Source organism: Lissotriton vulgaris, unplaced genomic scaffold (assembly GCF_964263255.1).
Source record: "Lissotriton vulgaris unplaced genomic scaffold, aLisVul1.2 SCAFFOLD_1591, whole genome shotgun sequence".
Taxonomy (NCBI): Eukaryota; Metazoa; Chordata; class Amphibia; order Caudata; family Salamandridae; genus Lissotriton; species Lissotriton vulgaris.
The window spans coordinates 223,864-243,619 of record NW_028242271.1 but is presented as its reverse complement, the minus strand read 5'-3'; the positions used below and the strand labels follow the sequence as shown (position 1 = coordinate 243,619).

At 50.8% G+C, this 19,756-nt stretch overlaps 1 protein-coding gene across 1 annotated transcript in view; it reads right to left on the bottom strand.

The window, feature by feature from the left end:
- LOC147669012 (zinc finger protein 638-like) overlaps positions 1-19,756 on the bottom strand; it is a 472,920-nt gene that overhangs the window by 282,805 nt on the left and 170,359 nt on the right. The gene's annotated exons all lie outside the window — the stretch shown is intronic.

Genomic DNA, 19,756 nt, shown 5'->3' with positions numbered 1-19,756 from the left:
AAGTCACTCTTTGGTAAAGCTGTATCTGGTAGAGACATGATCTAGCCGCAGATTTACTCAATTTGAACTTTCCAGATTCAAGATTTTTCTTGAGCAGTACCCCTATGCGCCAATAGGTTGCCTATGTCGACTCCACCTCACGTGGTCCGCATAGACTCCGGCATCATGACGTCCGCATTGTCAATACTGGTACAACCTCGGTGCACTGACGTCAATACTTTTCACGTCTTCCACGCCAGAAGCGCGGAGCCATGAAGCTGACAGGTGTGTTTAAAATTTGGGCCCTGAAGGGGGAACAGCCCCGACGTGAAGAACTGATCTAAAGTGCAGGGAGAATAAGTCCCCCTTTTTGCATGGTTGCCGCCCAATTTCTGCCTGATGTTGATACTCTGACTAACTGTGCCCTGGGTTCCTACCGACCAGGTACCCAAGACCTGTGTTCTTTCACAAAATCGGAACTATTGCACACACAGATTGGCAACTCTGGCCACATGCAAGTCCCTTGTAAAGGGTACCATAGGTATCAAGGGCACGGTGCTAGGGAAGGTCTTTAAGGGCTGCAGCACTTATTCTGCCACCCTGAGGCCCTGTACATTTACACACACTGTTTTGGTGCAGTAGAAAGTGGCGAGTAAACATGGCACACATCTTTATGGTGTGCAGAGTAGGTGAATCTAGGAAGGACATTAGTGGTGATTGTGTAGTGGTAAATTTTAGGCGACCACATTTATTAGTGCTCTACTGTTGGGATATTTCTATAGACCAAGGGAGAGTGGCCATGCAATTAATTTTAACTTTAACCGAATGATAGAGCTGAACACTGCTTTGAGGCTTTATCTACTCTTGAGGACCAAGATTGGCATTTAAAGTCGTACTCTAAGCCAGAGCTACCAATAATCTGTGGACGGGTCATGTTTACAGATTTCTGTCCCCACACTAGAGGTACAAATTGGATTGGGATGCCAATCACGTGACCAAACAATTCTTATGACAGAGGAGGTTGCAATGGTTATAGTGAAAAATGTTGATGATCCTCGGGTGGTTAACACTCAATCTCTCCCTTTCCACATACCAATTATCTCTGACCTAAATACAAGTACCAGAACATCGGGAAATGAACCACTACACCCTAGAGATCCTAGCAATATATTAGATCTGCACATTGTATCATGGAATATTGAAGGGTTAAATAGGAATCTGCTGGACCCTACCTGGCATGAACATATAGAGACTTTTTATATCATTCTCTTACAAGAGACATGGCTTGTAGACAGTCCCACAGGGTTGTCTATATAACATACTGGGTGGGAGCGACCGTCGGGAGGATTGGTTACTTGGATTGGAGTCTCTTTAGAGATAATTGTTCCTCTGGACATCTCTTCCAAAGATATATTGGACCTAAAACTGGTGGCTAAAGACGGCAGGGCAATACATCTTTTTAACATCTACAACAGACCTTGCCCAGCACACAATGAATCATCTGTGATTTGCCAGTTGGATCTTGTTCTTGATTGTTTAGGGCAGAGTCCCAATATTGTGAGGGGTGGCGACTTTAATTGTAATTTCGAGCCTGTACTGGGATTTGGTGAACTGCTGGAGACTCTAGATCAAGCATACAACATTCCAGAGCTGGCTAGTAAAAAGGAGGTTAAGTGCACAGTAGCTGTGACTCAGATTTTAGGATTAACATTGGCCCATGGTCTTCGAGCCTGTAATGGACGAGTCCCATCTGACAAACCTAAAGCCCACACGCTCCCACAGAGGCAACTCACGAAGCTGTATAGATTATATCTTAGTGACATTAGGATGCTGGTGTTATTTAAGTGACCTTAAGATTGATTTTAGAACTGAGAGCGACCACTTACCCTTGAGTTTGATGATTTCACCAGAAATTCTTTCTATTGTACTCCCTGGTGATGTTGATACTGGTAGTTTAGATACTGAAATCATACTGAAGAGGAATAACCAAGCTATAAAATGGCCATGCATATTAGGGGACAAAAAAGTGTTGGCCAGCATTTATTTAATCTTCGCACATACCCTTTCTTCTTATATAGATAATATAGAGCAAATAAAGAGGACTGATATCCATGGTAGATTAGTAGTCGCTTTAGGCCCCTTATTATCTAAAATGCCTAGAGAGAGGAAGTCAAATATCCGAAAGGGCCAATCACGAAAAACCATGGTACAATAAGGATTGTCGAACTGCGAAGCATGAGCCAATTCAAGCCATCCAGGTTAAGGATATGGAAAACACGAGGTTAAAAAAGGCGCAAATATAATCGGATATTAGAAGTAGCAAAGAGAGCTTGGGATGAGGAGATATGGGCAGACCTCATACGTGCGGCTAAGGCTAAGGCTAAGGCCCAGTCTGGATTCTGGAACCTGATAGCTAAAGGTAACAGGATAGGTAGAGCGCAAAGAGACCTCTTTAGACTAGGATACCTGGGTAAATCATTTCTCCGCACTTTACACTGAATCCAATGGACAGTTTTGAAATAACGGAGGATATGATCACGATCGCAAAAGCAGCCAATTTGCACTTCCACTACAGGAAACAAATTCTGTTTTAGAAACAGTCAAATATGGTAAAGCACCAGGATTGGACACAATTCCTGGTGATCTCTTTAAACATGACTTGAATGTCTGGGGCCCATATATAAATCAGCTTTGTAATGCAATAGCAAATTTCGATTTTAGACCAAACACCTGGAAGGGGCAGAGATAGTTTTTAAAAATGGAAACAAACTTGATCCGTCGAACTATCGCCCTATCAGTCTGATTGACAGTCCACAAAAAGTATTTGCCAGACACATACTGTGCCGCTTACTGTCTTGGATTGAAGAGTTGGATTTATTATCAAAGTTAAAAGCAGGGTTTAGAAAGGAGACCAGTACCATCGACCTAGTCTTCAGATTCCTGTGCCTTTGTTGGAAATACATAACACTAAGGCATGGTACTCTATATGTAGCTTTCGTGGACTTGAGAGCTCCGTTAGATTTGGTAGCCTCTGGTGTCACCTGAGGAAACTAGGGGTACCAATCGCATTGCTAGTCTAGATAATTAGACTGCATGAAGGGAATTATGCAAAAGTCAGATGGGGACTGAGGGGAGAATTAACGAGAGAAATACCTGTGAATTGAGGCGTGCAACAAGGTTGCGTGCTGGCACCTACCTTGTTTACTTTATATGTTAACATACCTTCTTCACTGAAAGGATGTAAAAACGATTCACCCAAGTTGGGCGGGGAAGCGATACCTGCATTACTCTTCGCAGACAACACTATCTTAATTTCTCAGACCCCCAGCGGCCTCCAAAATTTGCTAAACTCCTTTCATCTGTACTGTACCAAGAAGGGACTCGAAATTAACCCTACCAAGACTACCAAGCAGGACTTCTGCAGAATTGAGGGTGATATGGAATAGGCGTTATACACTGGAAGGAAACATAACAGGGAAAGTCAGTGTTTTCTGTGTTTTTCACTTCATTATTCCCTTGTAGGGAGGTGCCACCCATGGCTACAGTAACTTCAACAAGGACTACAGATTTCAGACACGCACTAAAGTCCCGTGTAGCGGATGTGAAAAGAAGTATTCTGCAGAGTCCAAAGTCTTTTGGGTCATCCAGAAATGTCATTTCTCAGAGTCCTTGTCTGGGATCTGGCCCTGGCAGGTTAGATTAATGACCTTTCTTCCCAGAGCAAAGATCTTCCCTCCAAGGAGAAAAGATAGATGGAGCTACAAGCCAATCCATCAACTGCTGTCGCTGGTCTTCGAAGACCTTTTCTTTTCGCTGGTCTTTGCCGTCTGAGAGTCCTTCTCGAAGGATCCGCTGGGCTGTTTTTCGGGGACCGCAGCTTCGGTCGTCTAAGATTTAAAAGCCGGTGCTCCCTTCGTGGTTTTAGACTGATTCGAGAGTCAGCCTCAGGTTTGAGGCCCTGTCGAGGGTTTCGGGGTCGTAGACTCTCCTACCTTGTCCGGTGATTTCTTATCGGTCTCTGCGACCGTGGAGCAATCTGGACCTTCGGCGAGGTTGTCCTAGTAGTCTGTGGAGAGGCCCAGGTCGTACAGAGACGAGGCCCAGGTCGTACAGTGACAGGGCCTTGCCCTTGCCCTGCATCGTGTGGTGAGTTATCCTCGGTTTTTCCCGAATCCTCAGCGTCTTCGGCGTGAAGTGTGAGCAGGCGTTGCAGTCCTTGCTCCCGTGGTCGATAGGCAGACAGAGGTTGCAGACCGGGTGCTGGTCTCTGCGCGTACTTGTGGTGGCAATTACAGCAGAATTTAAATGGTGTGTTGTTTATTACTGCACTCAGCGGTACCCCTGTGTGCGCATTCTCCGTCAGATGTCGAAGATAGAGGTTCCTCTCGTTCTTAGTCGTCCCGGCTCTGATGATCTTCTCCTGGTCTTAGAGTTAATTTCCTGAAGAAATTCGCGTATTTTTCTCCTTTTCTCCTCCAAAACTTCTGGAGCTTCGCGCAACTATCCAGACTCCAACGGAGGAAAAAAGAATCTGAAGATGGTGCCCAAGGGTGGGAGCTTCCGCCGGAAGCAGGACGTCACCGAAGGTACACCAAATGGTGGGACATTAACGCCCACCTGGGCTACAAAAAAAAAAAAAATAGACTACGATTTCGGACCCAACCACCAAATAACTGAATATGCACAGCATAGTGAATCCAAAAAGATTCACGCTGCAAAAATATACATATCAACAGCCATCAGTACTTCAGAGATACAAAATGTGCATAAAGAAAAAGGGAGGGATAGAAAAAAAAGCTCACCAATCACTGGAAGAGGTTCCTCAGGACTGCCTGGCCCACAGCTGTGTCCTCTTGGGTCAAGGATTCCAAGCAGTAATGCTTCGTAAAGGTGTACACGCTGCTCCATGTTGCAGCCCTGCAAATGTCTCTGATGTGCACTCCTGCAAAGGGAGCGGTCGACGAAGCCACAGATCTTGTGGAATGTGCTCTATTTCTGCTGGTCAGCGGCTGTCGAATGGGAATAGAGAATGGCACTGGAAATCCATCTCGCAATACTTTGTTTTTAAAGAGGAAGGCCCTTGCGAGGACCACCAAAAGCAATGAATAGTTGAAGATTTACGAAATTCCTTGGTGCGATCCAAATGAAATTTTAAGCACCTTTGTACGTCCAGAGAATGCAGTGACCTCTCTGCTGGTGTAGAAGGGTGAGGAAAGAAAGATTTAAGAATCACTGGTTCTTTCAGGTAACAATCTGAAGGTACCAAGCAACTGGTGTCCACCCCCACCCACCTCGCCGGACACACACTCGACGCAGTCTTCTCCTCCAGCACAGACATCGACTTCAGCCACGCCACAGAGCTTCAATGGACGGACCACAGCTGCGTCCACTTCACCTTCAAGAGAACGACGACCCACCACCACCAGCAACAGGCCGCCCGCAGAAGCTGGAACAAGATCACAGCAGACCAGCTCGCCACCTCCCTGAGCCAGCACCCTCCTGCCAGCTCAGAGAACCCCAGCCAGGCCGCCGACAACCTCACGAAGTGGATCAGCATCTGCGCGGACGAGCTCGCCCCGCTGAGGACCCCGCCCAGCAGACCCGGCAGCAAGAAAGCCCCGTGGTTCACCAACGAACTCAAGAGCTCCAAGAAGAACTGCCGAGCCCTCGAGAAAGTCTGGAGAAGGGAACCTACACCGGACAACAGGACCTCCTTCAAGCTTGCCACCCGGAAGCACCACCAGCTGATCCGCGCCGCTAAGAAAACAGCATTCAAGGACCGGTTGGACAACAACGCACACAACTGCAAGGAACTCTTCAACATCGTGAAAGAGCTTTCCAACCCCAGCGCAGGAAACAACGACATCACCCCATCGCAAGACCTCTGCAACTCCCTCGCTTCATACTTCCACAACAAGATCGCGGACATACACAACAGCTTCAACAACCAACCAACGCACACCATGACCGAACAACCACCCCCCACCACCACGCTCCACGCCTGGACCCCGATCAGCACCGAAGACACCATCCGCACGATGAACTCCATCCACTCCGGATCACCGACCGACCCCTGCCCTCACCATGTCTTCAACAAGGCCGACGCTGTCATCGCACCCCACCTGCGAGACATCATCAACACATCCTTCGACACCGCCACCTTCCCTGAGAGCTGGAAGCACGCCAAACTCAGCGCTCTACTCAAGAAACCAACAGCGGACCCCACCGAACTCAAGAACTACTGCCCCATCTCGCTCCTCCCGTTTCCGGCCAAAGTCATCGAGAAGACCGTCAACAAGCAGATGGCCGCCTTCAGACGAATGGATCCCTCGACCCCTCGCAGTCCGGCTTCCGAGCCAATCACAGCACCGAGACCGTCCTCATCGCCGCCACCGATGACATCCGAGCCCTGATGGACAACGGAGAAACAGCGGCCCTCATCCTCCTAGACCTCTCCGCGGCATAAAACACTGTCTGCCACCGCACCCTAGTACAGCGCCTCAGCAACATCGGAATCCAGGACAAGGCGCTGGAATGGATCATCTCCTTCCTCGACGGAAGAACACAGAGAGTCCGACTACCACCGTACAAGTCAGAGGCCTCCGAAGTCATCTGCGGCGTCCCTCAAGGATCATCTCTGAGCCCCACCCTCTTCAACGTCTACATGAGCCCCCTTGCGGCCATCGCACGCAAACACAACCTCAGCATAATCTCCTACGCCGACGACACCCAGCTGATCCTCTCCCTGACCAACGACCCCGCCTCCGCCAGCGCCAACCTGCACGAAGGGATGAAAGAGGTAGCCGAGTGGATGACGACCAGCCGCCTGAAACTGAACTCTGACAAGACGGAGGTCCTCATCCTGGGCTCTTCACCCTCCGCCTGGGACGACTCCTGGTGGCCTCCCGCCCGGGGCACCGCACCCAAACCAACGGACCACGCACGCAACCTGGGCTTCATCCTGGACTCCTCCCTCTCCATGACCAGGCAAGTCAACAACGTCTCCTCGGCGTGCTTCTACATCCTACGCATGCTACGGAAGATCTTCTGGTGGATCCCCACCGAGACCAGGAAGACCGTCACCCAGGCCCTCGTCACCAGCCGACTGGACTACGGCAACGCCCTCTACGCCGGTACCACCGCCAAGCTCCAGAAGAGACTCCAGCGGATCCAGAACGCCTCAGCCAGACTCATCCTCGACATCCCACGAACCAGCCACATCTCCGGACATCTGAGAGACCTTCACTGGCTCCCCGTCAACAAAAGAAACACCTTCCGCCTCCTCACCCACGCACACAAAGCCCTACACGACCAAGGCCCGAGCTACCTCAACAGCCGGATCAACTTCTACGCTCCCAAACGCCACCTCCGATCAGCCAACCACGCCCTCGCCGCCGTCCCCCGCATCCGAAGAGCGACTACAGGAGGAAGGTCCTTCTCCTACCTGGCCGCCAAGACCTGGAACTCCCTCCCTCCCGACCTGCGCCTGACCCAAGACCACCTCTCCTTCAGGAAGAAGCTGAAGACCTGGCTGTTCGAGCAGTAGCGCCCCCTCCCCCCCCAAGCACCTTGAGACCCTACGGGTATGTAGCGCGCTCTATAAGTGTCACTGATTGATTGATTACCTTAGGTATGAACCTCAGCTTAGTTTTTAAGATTAAAGTATTCCTCTTGCTTTGAAGAAAAGGCTTGTGAATCGTGAGAGCCTGTAACTCCCCAATGTGTCTTGCCGATGTGAGGGCAAGAAGGAGAGCCAATTTCCATGAAAGGAATTTCAAGTCTCTTTGATGTATAGGTTCAAATGGATCTTTCATGAGTTGTGTGAGAACCAAATTCAGCTGCCAAGTAGGAGGCAGAGGCCTCACTGGGGGATAGACTCTAAACAATCCTTTGAGAAACTGTTTATTCTTTAACCTCTTGGCTGCTAGGCGTTTTCCCGCTGTGTGCTGGAAAATGCCATTTTAGTGGCACTATGACGAGCTCAGCTCGTCATCAGCACACGACACCCGTGGGTGATGACGAGCTGAGCTTGTCATCAGCATCGAAAGGGTTAAGAGCAGAGAGAAGGTCCAGATGCCGAACATCTTTATCTAGAAATTGCTGCTAAGTGAACCTTTATGGATGAATGCGCCAGTCCTGTCTTACCTAAGGGCAAAAAATAAGGCAGAAGTTGATGAGGTTGAGAAGAGAAAGGAACAACGCCTTCTTACCTTCACCAAACACACAATCTTCTCCATTTAAAACAGTAAGTCTTATTCGTGGAAGGGGCTCCAGCCTGGGAGAGAACCAGTTTTATTTCATTTGCAATTGGAAGGTTCATGAATTCTCGTTGCTTAGGAGCCATGCTGTCAGGTGCAATGAAGCTGGATCTGGATGCCAAATCTGCCCCTGGGACATCGTGCAAAGGTCCGGAATGGTACACAACGGAAGAGGAGGGACTAGCGACAGCAGATAGAGTTCTGTGAACCAGAACTGTCTCGGCCAAGCAGGAGCTATCAAGATCATCTTACATGGTTCCACTTTGATCTTCCTGATAAGCCTCGGGATCATTGGAATGGGGGAGGCGTAAACAAATGCTCTTGACCAAGCTATCGAAAGTGCATTCCCCAATGATCCTCAATGGTGAAGCCTGCTTGCATAAGACCAGCATTTCTTGTTGGTCGGGGTGGCAAATAGATCTATCGAAAGCTTGCCCCACTGTTAGAAGATCCCATCCAGAACCATTTGGTCCAGTTCCAACTGGTGACTGACTGAGGATAGCCTGCTTAGTCTGTCTGCATTTTCGTTTAGAACCCCTGGCAGATGCTCCGCTTGCAGCGAAATCTCGTGAAGGATAGCCCATTCCCAGATTTCCTGAGACAACGGGAGAGACCTGGTTCCTCCTCCTTTGTTTATGTAATGCATGGCCGTGGTGTTGTCCGTCCGAATGAGAACCTTCGAACCTCGCAGTCGTGGGAGAAATGCTTTTAGAGCCAGTTTGATAGCCCTGAGTTCTAGGAGATTGATGTGAAGGCTGTACTGAGGTGACCAATGTCCACTGACCTGAAGATCCTGCAGTACAGCACCCCAGCCGTCCAATGACGCAAACGTTGTCACAACCTGAGGATACTGATCGCTTACGAAGGATAGACCTTGGGATAGGTTTTCCTGCATTGTCCACCACAAGGCAGCTTTTCTCATTGCCGAGGTGATAGTCACTTTGTCGTCGAATGAACCATGAATCTGCTTCCACTGGCAGTCTAGCTGCTCCTGAAGAGGACGCACCCTCAGTCTGCAGTGAAGAATTAGAGGGATGCATGAGGAGATCAATCCCAGAAGGAATTTGTAACGGCGTACTGAAAGATACCTTCTTTTTCTTAAGAACAGTGCCATGGTTCGCAATTTTTCCTGTCTTTCTAATGTTGGGAAAGCTTTATTGAGATTTGAGCCCAAGACGGACCCCAGGAAGCGTGCAGTCCTGGACGCTACCAGAGATGACCTTGTTGAGAGTAAGACCCAGATTCTGAAAAATGTTTGTACATGCGTTGACTGCTTCCCTCACAGCCTCGCTGGACGGAGCCTTCAGCAACCAGTTGTCTAGATACGGGTGAATGGGTATGGGAAAATACGCACCTTCGAGATAGAGCTTGGCCATGAAATCGCCTGAATTGATGAGACGTAGTATGTCTTGCAGCGAGACCATCCGGAAGGATAGGGAAATGAGATAGGTGTTGAGCTCCCCGAGATCTAATATGGGTCGCCTTCTCTCTAGAGTCTTCCATACCAGGAAAAACCTGGTATAGAATCCTTCCCCTCTTTGAGAGGAGGGGACCAGCTCTACAGCACCTTTCAGGAGCATCTGATTTATTTGTAGCCGCAGATGTTTTGATGGGATGGCGGCCGGGGACTTGGATGGTGGGATTTGTGTGAATTCCAAAGTATGGCCCTTTCGAATGATGTTTAGCAACCAATGGTCTGATGTTGTCCTGGACCAGTTCTGAAGGTATTGAGATACCCTTCTTCCCACTGATGATCTTGTGGAGGTGGGCACAGTAGGAAGAGCCGGGATGCGGCTGTCTTTTGGAAGTATCATGTCCTTGGCGATTCAGTTTCCCTCTATTATTCGAATAAGAGAAATTCGAGGTCTGGCCTGGTCTTTGCTGATAAGGCTGGCGGTTTTGCTGTGACCTTGATCCGTACGACGAGTACCGTTGCGGCTGGTACGAGCCTCTGTACGTGGTACTTTTACCTCTGAACTGAGCCTTGCGGTACTGAAGTGTACCCAGAGACTTATCCGTCTCTGTATCCTTTCTTGATATTCTTGAGAGTGTTATTGATATGCTTCCCAAACAACGCCTTCACATCAAACTGTGGATCCAGGATCTTATTCTGGATTTCACGTCTGAACCAAGTCACCCTGAGCCATCCCTGGCGACGAAGAACTGCTGCACCAGCTAGCGATCGAAAGGCTATTGTGGCGATGTCAATGGCACAATCTATTATCTCCATTGATGTTGCTTCCCATTCCTGTAAAATGTCTTCGCATCACCTTTTGTTTCCTGAGGCACATGATTTAAATGAGGCGAAATGTCACACCAGGAGTGTCAGGACCAAGCGGACTGGACAGAGGAGCTTGGGGAGGCCAGCGAACTGGATCTCTCTCCAGACTGGTTTTGTCTCCCCTCCTACCATGGCTACGGAGGAGGGGGCAGCCTATAGCGTAGTACTGATGCGGGCGGCTAAGGCCTTAAACCTTACGCTCCCCTCAGCGGCCGTGAGGACTAATCTCCTCCAGTTCGCTGGCCTCCCCAAGCTCCTCTGTCCAGTCCGCTTGGTCCTGACACTCCCGTGTCGGTGTCCTCAGACCCCTCCCAGTCCTCTTCGTCACCCAATGCCTGGTAGCCAGGATCAACAATCTGGGCCCGTTTGTCAAAGTAGAATGTACCCATAGCAGTCTCGTACGGTGCCCAACGGGGCAGTGTCGACGGCTGAACGGAATCGATAGGACTGGGGCCGACGTCGACCGAAGTCACCGCCGGTGGTGACACACTTGGGGATGGCGCCGGCGAGGTCGTAAGGTCGACCGGCGTTGATCCACATCCAGGATACACAAAACCCTGTCTGGGATGGTGCTAGCACCGCCCCTGACAGGAAACCCTTTGTCCAAGCTCTCCTCGCTGGAAGGACTCCCAGCAGCAGGAGGTCAGACTCGTGTCTGTGGTGGCAGCATCCATTTTGTGGAGCTGAGGCTTGAGTTAACTTTACAGGGCTGTTGTGATTTAAATAAATACACTGTTTATTTTCATAACACTTGTGTGGTGTCCTTTCACTTGGTGTTCAAGGGGTATATGTGATGGTATAACAGCTGGCTTAACACGCCCTCTAGAGTTTAGCCCAAAGACTGCTCGTATCCACGCTACTAGGATAGCTGGTCTATATGGTTGACTTACAACCAATCACCATAAGGGTTGTTTGGACTGATGCAAAGTGCTCACTAGAATAGTGAACACTATACATCAGGCCAACTTCTCACACATACATGTCGTGTCCCTCTAGAAGGGTAGAATGCTAACCCCGTCGCCAGAATTGGCGAGGGGGTTAGTATTCCAATTCGATTGACACCTTACTCGACATGTTTTGATAAAGCAATACCAAAGATAGCATTTACCTGCGAGGATTATAATGCACTTAAGAGTATATGGTATGCGTTATCATGGAACAGCTATTAGGACTTGGTTCCGCAAGCTGCAGACGGACTCAGCTCATGCCAGAGCACCATCTCACACGATTCCAAGCACTCTGCCTTCAGGATTGTCAAGGCCTGCCATAGGAGTGACTGATAGGAATCAGTGTGTCCATTTTTAGGGTTAGATATATGTATACTATATCTAATGCAAAGGGTGATTACACCACCTTGCCCCAGCTGTCGTGCAGCCAGTTGTGTCAGATTTAGATGGCCAGCCATGGGTGGCATAATACATGCTTCAGCCCCTGGTAGGCCCTGGGTACAACTATGCCCTGAGTTACAGGGTCTGATGAGGTGGCCCAGTACCAATTGGAAATGTACCTAAGGTACATGGAATCCATTTTAGAGAGAGAGTAGTAGGCCTGGGGTCCTGAATGGCAGGGCCCCAGTCAACTAAGTCGGAAAACCAGCAAAACACCAGGAAAAAAGTTGGGGGCAACCATAGTCAGGTATCCACCTTCCTACATAACCCTAAAATGGACACACAGATTCCTATCAGTCACTCCTATGGCAGGCCTTGACAATCCTGAAGGCAGAGTGCTTGGAATCGTGTGAGATGGTGCTCTGGCATGAGCTGAGCCCGTTTGCAGCTTGCGGAACCAAGTCCCAACAGCTGTTCCATGATAACGCATACCATATACTCTTAAGTGCATTATAATCCTCGCGGTTAAATGCTATCTTTGGTATCGCTTTATCAAAACATGTCGAGTAAGGTGTCATACGAATTGGAATACTAACCCCTCGCCAATTCTGGCGACAGGGTTAGCATTCCACCCTTCTAGAGGGACACGACATGTATGTAACTGTGAACTCCGGGTAAAGTTAACTCAAGCCTCAGCATCACAACATGGATGCTGCCACCACAGACACAAGCCTTACCCCCTGCAGCTGGGAATCCTTCCAGCGAGGGGAGCTTGGACAAAGGGTTTCCTGTCAGGGGCGGTGCTAGCACCATCCCAGACAGGGTTTTGTGTATCCTGGGTAGGCAGGGCTTTAGAGGAAGGTGACTGCAAGTGGCACCCCGGTGCTCACTATGCATCTGCTGGCTAGAACCAGTTCCAGGGGCACACCAGCCCCTGAGCTGGGGAAAGTACGGCATGGGAGAGGGGTGTAACCACCCCTCTTCCTGGTCCCACCCCTAGGGCAGGACCTAGTCGCGTGCCCACCGCTTTCTTTAGGATAAAGGCAGGAGCGGGGACCCTTCCAAATTAGATCATCTTTGAATCCTGAAACTACTTTCTATGAAAGGAACTCTCGACTTCTTCTCAAGATTTCTCCCTTGTGACTAAGGAGTGATCACCCTGCATCCGCAGGCACCATCCAAGAACACTGGGGTTTGCTGCACGTCCTTCCTCCGGAATCCGACTGACCAGCACGACGAGACCCGGGCTTCCCTGGCACCTCCGACCTCTACCTACCTCTACAGCTAAGCTGAGAACCGTAGGTGCGACGAGACCTCGAGGGACCGGCCATCATCAGAACTGCACGACTTCTATCCAGCACGACTGCCGAGGGATCCTCGAGTGAGTGCTTTGGGGTCCGAGAAGCCCCGACCCTGAGCAGCTCCAGCACCGAAGTCCAGCCCCCCAGCATCCACGGGATCTGCGTGGGGCCCTTCTGCTTTTTGCTGCTCACCGCGTTGTCTGGCTACTAGCCCGCTGGCTTGTGGCCTTCCCGACGACGACCGACGACAACACTGCTGATCTGGTTGCTCCAGACTGGCCCTTGCTCCCTTCCAAAAGGGGAGCACCCCGGACCCTCCTGGTCCACTCCAGACGCCATTTTAGGTCCACCGCGTGGGCTTGAATTTGCCAAGACTTGTTGCCCCAATCCTGGGTCCAGCGACGTCGACAGCAGCAACCATCGTGGGACAGCTCGCACCTCCATCCTGGTCGCCGACAACGCCTCCTGGTCTGTGAGACTGCAGAGCCCAGCGTCGCCCACTCACCTGGTCGAGGTGACTCCATCCGGTGCCATCCTGGTGCCAATCTAATCACTGGCTAGTGATTCAGAACTTTGTCCCCTCTGCTTACAGGTGTCTTCCATCTTCGATCCAGGCTTGGATCCACCGAACAATCTTCACTGGTCGCCTGCCAGCAACAACTTCTTTCAGGCTCCATAGACTGCAACGAGGATTCCCGACGTCTTTTCAGACCTATGCAGCCGCAGCCCCTGGGCTAGGTAACTTCGGCATTTCGGTGCCCCAGCATAGCCTCACTATCCAAGGGTCCAGATCCTTTTTCGTTTTCAGCCTAACTAGTCGGATTCGTCCGATATCCTTAACTTTGCTTTACTAGCCTCCATAGACTTTGTCCCGCATCCCGCGTGAGAGTGCACACTCTGCACCAGAGTCCCCTAGGCCTCCTATTAGTAATCTGAAGGTTCAGTAGTCAAGTCCTAGTAATTCCAAAGCCTATTAGTACAGTACTTACCTGCTAGTAATTTCGCATTCCACTTCCATAGTATATGGTTTTTCGTGCCCCTCGGGCATTTGTGTAAATTGTGCAACTTAAAGTATTTTCGTAAGAGTTTTGTTGTGTGCTTAGTACCCTGTCCTCATAAAGAGTACAGGGCTGTTGTGATCTAAATAAATACACTGTTTATTTTCATAACACTTGTGTGGTGTCCTTTCACTTGGTGTTCAAGGGGTATATGTGATGGTATAACAGCTGGCTTAACACGCCCTCTAGAGTCTAGCCTAAAGACTGCTCTTGTCCATGCTACTAGGATAGCTGGTCTATCGGTTGACTTACAACCAATCATCAATAAGGGTTGTTTGGGACTGATACATAGTGATCACTAGAATAGTGAGCACTGCATATCAGGCCAACTTCTCACACATGCTTCCTGTCGGCCCATCCAACCCAGAGAGCCTGGTTATCCAGGCCTCTAACTCCCAGACTGCGTTCCCGTCGGCCCCTACCGACAGGGAATCCAAGAGGTTTGAACAATTTGGCAAGAAAGTGTTCTCATCCCTTAGTCGGAGAATGCGGTCGGTCAACACCGCATGCCTCTTGGGCCGCTACACCCACACCCTGTGGGACACTGTTGCGGACGTGCTGCCAAAATGCCCTGAGGAGGTCAGGGCTTAACTCGCCCTAGTGGAGGGTCGAGATGCGGCACGGTACTCTATCCGGTGCGGACTGGATACCACCGATACACTAGGCAGAGCGATGGCCACGACAGTGGCGGTCCGAAGCCACGCCTGGTTACGGTGCGCCAATTTTTCGGCCGATGTCCAGGCTACACTTCTGGACATGTCTGTTTGGTGAGCAGGCAGACCACGCGCTTGGGCGCCTTAAGGACTCCAGGGCTACGGCCAAGTCCTTGGGCCTCTCAGCCCGCGCCAGCAAATGGGTGCCTTGCCTTCCTTTAGTGGCCAAGTAATGGGCGTCCCCACACGGACCGCCAGCCACACGCCGCAACAGAATATTCAGCGCGGTGGCGGCTGTGGAAACCGCCGGGGAGGCGGTCGGGGTTAAAGGCGGGGCCAGTCCGCACCCGCTCCCGCAGCATCCGCCTCAAAACCTTCCTAGTCCGAGTTTTCAGGCCCATGTGACGCCAGTGGGGGGGCAGGGTCCTCTTCCACTGGCGCACAGTCACATCGGACAGGCGGGTGCTGCAAATCGTCCGAAGGGGCTACTCCATCCCCTTCGAGGCGACCCCTCCAGGCATGCCACCTCAGTACCACCGCGTGTCGGGGGACCACTTGCGACTTCTGCAGGAGGAAGTTACAGCCCTCTTGGCCAAGGGGGCCATCGAGCGCGTTCCTGGGCCAGAAGTAGGGTGCGGTTGCTACTCCCACTACTTTCTGGTACCCAAGAAGGGCAAAGGGGGCCTATGCCCTATCTTGGATCTATGGAACAACAACGGCTTCCTTCGGAAGGAGCAGTTCAAGATGTTGACTTTGGCTCAGGTCTTGGCTGTCCTAGACCCGCAAGACTGGATGGTGGCGTTGGGACTTGCAGGATGCCTACTTCACATCCCCGTCCTGCCGGCCCTCCGGCGTTACCTGCGGTTCACGGTAGGCCTCGAGCACTTTCAGTTCACAGTGTTCCCCTTTGGCCTTACCAGCCCCCCACGGGTGTTCACGAAAGTGATGGCGGTGGTCGCAGCTCATCTGCGCAGGTTAGGGGTTTCAGTCTTCCCCCTACCTCGACGACTGGTTGTTGAAGGCGGGCTCGCCCCAAACAGTTGTCAATCACCTCCAGATAACGGCGGATCTCCTGAACCTGCTGGGGTTTTCCATCAACGTGCCGAAATCACACCTGTGCCCCTCCCAAAAGCTCCTCTTCATCAGAGCTTTTCTGGACTCGGCGCAGTTTCGGGTTTATCCTCCAGAGCAGCGAGTCCGGGATATTCAGGCTCTGATTCCGATCTTTCAGCCTTTATCCCGGGTTTCGGTCAGGTTGACGCTGCGGCTCCTGGGGCTGATGGCTTCCTGCATCCTTCTGGTGCATCACACCCAGTGGCGGATGCGGGCTCTGCAGTGGGACCTGAAGTTTCAGTGGGCCCAGCATCAGGGCAACCTGTCCGACCATGTCCTGATCATCTCGGAGGGCACTGAGACACAGCTGCAGTGGTGGCTCACGGACCGCGATTGGGTCTACGGTAGATGCCTCTCCCTTCCCCAACCGGAGCACGTGGTTGTGACTGACGCGTCCCTCCAGGGCTGGGGATGCCAAATGGGAGAGGCGGAGATCAGAGGCCTCAGGTCTCCGGCGGAGTCCCAGCTCCATATCAACCTTCTGGAGCTGCGGGCGATTTGTCTGGCACTGAAGGTATTCCTCCCCTCTGTCCGAGGGAGTGCAGTGCAGGTGTTCACGGACAACACCACAGCCATGTGGTACTGCAACAAACAGGGCGGTGTGGGGTCCTGGACCCTCTGTCAAGAGGCTCTGCGGCTCTGGCAGTGGCTGGAACATCAGGGCGTGACACTGGTGGTTCACCACTTGGCAGGTTCTCTGAACACCAGGGGGGACGAACTCAGCCGACGGTGCTCGATGGATCATGAATGGCGTCTGAACTCGAACGAGGCGCAAGGCATCTTTCTGCAGTGGGGAGAGCCTTGGTTAGATCTATTTGCCACCGAAGAGAACGCCCAATGTCATCAGTTCTGCTTGTTGGAATTTCCAAGGCGGCACTCGCTCGGCGACGCATCTCAGCGCGAGTGGAGTTGCAGTATGTTATACGCCTTTCCGCCTATACCACTTCTGCTTAGAGTGCTGAAGAAGATCAGGCGCGACCGGGCCCAAGTCATCCTTGTGGCTCCAGACTGGTCCCCCTGCAAGACATTTGCCAGGCGGCTACGTGGGCCTCGCTGCACACCTTTGCGAGGCACTACTGCCTGGACAGTCAAGTCCGGATGGATGGCTTCTTTGGCCGTTCCATCCTCCAGGACTTTGTGGTGTGAGTATTGGTTCGCAGACCCACCACCGGGGTTGGTATTGCTGGGGTCTCTATTCTAAGGTAAGGAATCTAATACTAACATGTTTCTTTCAGATGAACAAGTTACTTACCTACGGTAACGATATATCTGTAAGAAACAGTAGTTAGTATTGGATTTCTTACCGCCCCACCCATCCTCCCCGTTCTGCGAACTGATACCTAGGGTTAAGGTCATCCCCTTTCAGGGCCCTAGTTTCAGGGCACCAGTGTTCTAGCATGGCTCTGCGTATCTGGCACGGAAAAGGCTGTGTCTAAGAACTGACGTCAGCGCGCATGGGCAGCGTCCAAGTACTCCGAAGACGTCATTCCGGCGCAGACGATGCCGACGACGGACGCAGAGCCAGAGACGGCGCCTAACGACGCGCAGGGGTGTTGCTACGCAAAAATTTCCGGATCCAGTCTGACACCTGGGGATATTCTAAGGTAAGGAATGTGATGTGAAGTGGTTTTTATAAAGCGCAGGTTGCACTCCAAGGAGCGTCTTTGCGCTATAGAAGAGATTTAATGCTCCTGTTGGTTGTGGAGAGAAAAGGGGTATCTATGTAAATGTATTTGAGCTTATATAGCGCACAGCTACCCGCAGTGGGTTTCCCGGCGCTTGCTTAGAGAACCCGTCCTGGTATTCCCCTGTGAGATAACCCCGGCAGGGTATCCACAAGGTGAAAGCCAGGCATCCCGCCGCGAGGGGCCGTTGTGGAGATTAAGCAAGCTATTGCATAGAGTCGCAGAGTGTGAACCCGTGAGTCGAGAAGGCACCGGAGCGAGAATTATCGAATCCAAGGAATTTCTAGCCCAACACCCACCGAGCGGGGAATTGAACCCTGGTCCAGGGCCGATCTCAGCTTCCGGGTCTGCCACCTCTAACCCCTGAGCCACACTTCTCCACTCTAACCCCTGAGCCACACTTCTCCACATCTACACATCTAGACTAGGTTTTTACATTGCTGTTCAGAGAGCGTGAAAATCCAGGTTTTGAGAGCCTTTCTGAAAATTGTTTCTGTAGGGATTTGATGAAGAGGAAGAAGGTTCCAGGCCTTAGAACCTAGTACCGCCAGGGATTTTCCTCCTTTTGTTTTCAGTCTGAACTTGGGAATAGTGAGAAGATTGGTCCCTTGGGACTTGAGGCATCGTGTGGGGCTGTAGTGCTTGAACATTTTCATCATGTAGATGGGTCCATTTCCATTGAAGGCCCTGAAAGTGATCAGTAAAATTTTGAAGAGCACCCTTTTGTGGATGGGCAGCCAGTGCAGAATGTTCATTGCTGCTGTGGCTGAGGTTCTCTTTTTCCATCCTAACACTAGTCTGGCTGCAGCATGTTGTACAATTTGTAATTTTTGGCAGACTTCTTTGTTTGTCCCTGCATAAAGACTATTACAGTAGTCGATGCGGGAGGTAATGAGGGCTACGGCGACCGTTTTCCTTGCGGAAAAGGGGATGAGATCGAAAAATGTCCTAAGCCCTTTAATGATTCCGAAGCAGGTCCCTGCTACGGCAGTGGCTTGTTGTTTGAAGCTCAGGGAGGGGTCAAATCTGATCCCTAGGTTACGGACGGAGACGGCAGTACGGGGGGGGGCCATGGCGTCCTCAGGCCACCAGGATGTGGGGTTGAAGGTGTTTCCTTTGCCGAAGGATAGAATTACGGTTTTCCCTGTATTGCACGTAAGATGATTTAGGAATTTAGGTTTTAGGAATCTAATACTAACTACTGTTTCTTATATATATCGTTACCGAAGGTAAGTAACTTGTTCGCTAAGCACTTTGTGAACACCCGTGGTGCTGTTGTGACCCCGAATGGAAGGACTTTGAACTGATAGTGCTGTCCTTATATGACAAACCTTAGATTCTTCCTGTGCGCAGGATGTATAGGAACATGAAAATAGGAATAATCTACCTGTTAATCTTAGATTAACTGAAAAGGAGAGTCTTTTTAGACAACTCCTCAAGACCTGGGTGTACCAACAACCAGACATTTCTGTACTGGCAGCTATTTAGACCCAGATTTGCCATGTATCACTCATCTCACACGGGCATGCTCAGCGCCAAGATGCTCCTTCCGGAGCGAAAGTTCGTGCTCTACAAATACTCACAAATATCAAATAGTGTGGACAGAAAATCTCCCTGTTGTAGTAATGGGAGTACTTGTTGTAAAGTGATCATGTGAAAATGATCCGATTGTATGTAGTGGTTGAGGGGCCTGAGGTAGAGAATTGGTCTTAATGTCCCGTCCTTTTTGCCAATTAGGAAGTACAGGGAGTAAAGTCCTGTTCCTTGTTCCTCTAAAGGAACTACTTGAATAGCATCTTTTTGTAGAAGTGCTAGAACTTCCTGTTGAAGCAGAGTTATATGTTCTGCGGATATTGGACGCTGCCTGGGTGGTATGTTTTGGGGGGGGGGGGGGGGGGGGGGGGGGTTGCTGCGAGTTCTATGCAGTAGCCATGTTGGATAATTTGTCTTACCCACCTGTCTGTTATAATGGAGTTCAAGACAGGTAGGAACTGTGAAAGTCTGCCCCCCACAGGAGTGGAAACCTGTAAGGGAGGCAGCGGGAAGTCACTATTTGGGAGTGGAAGAGCAGCGGTTGTTATTACCTCTAGTTCTTCCCTT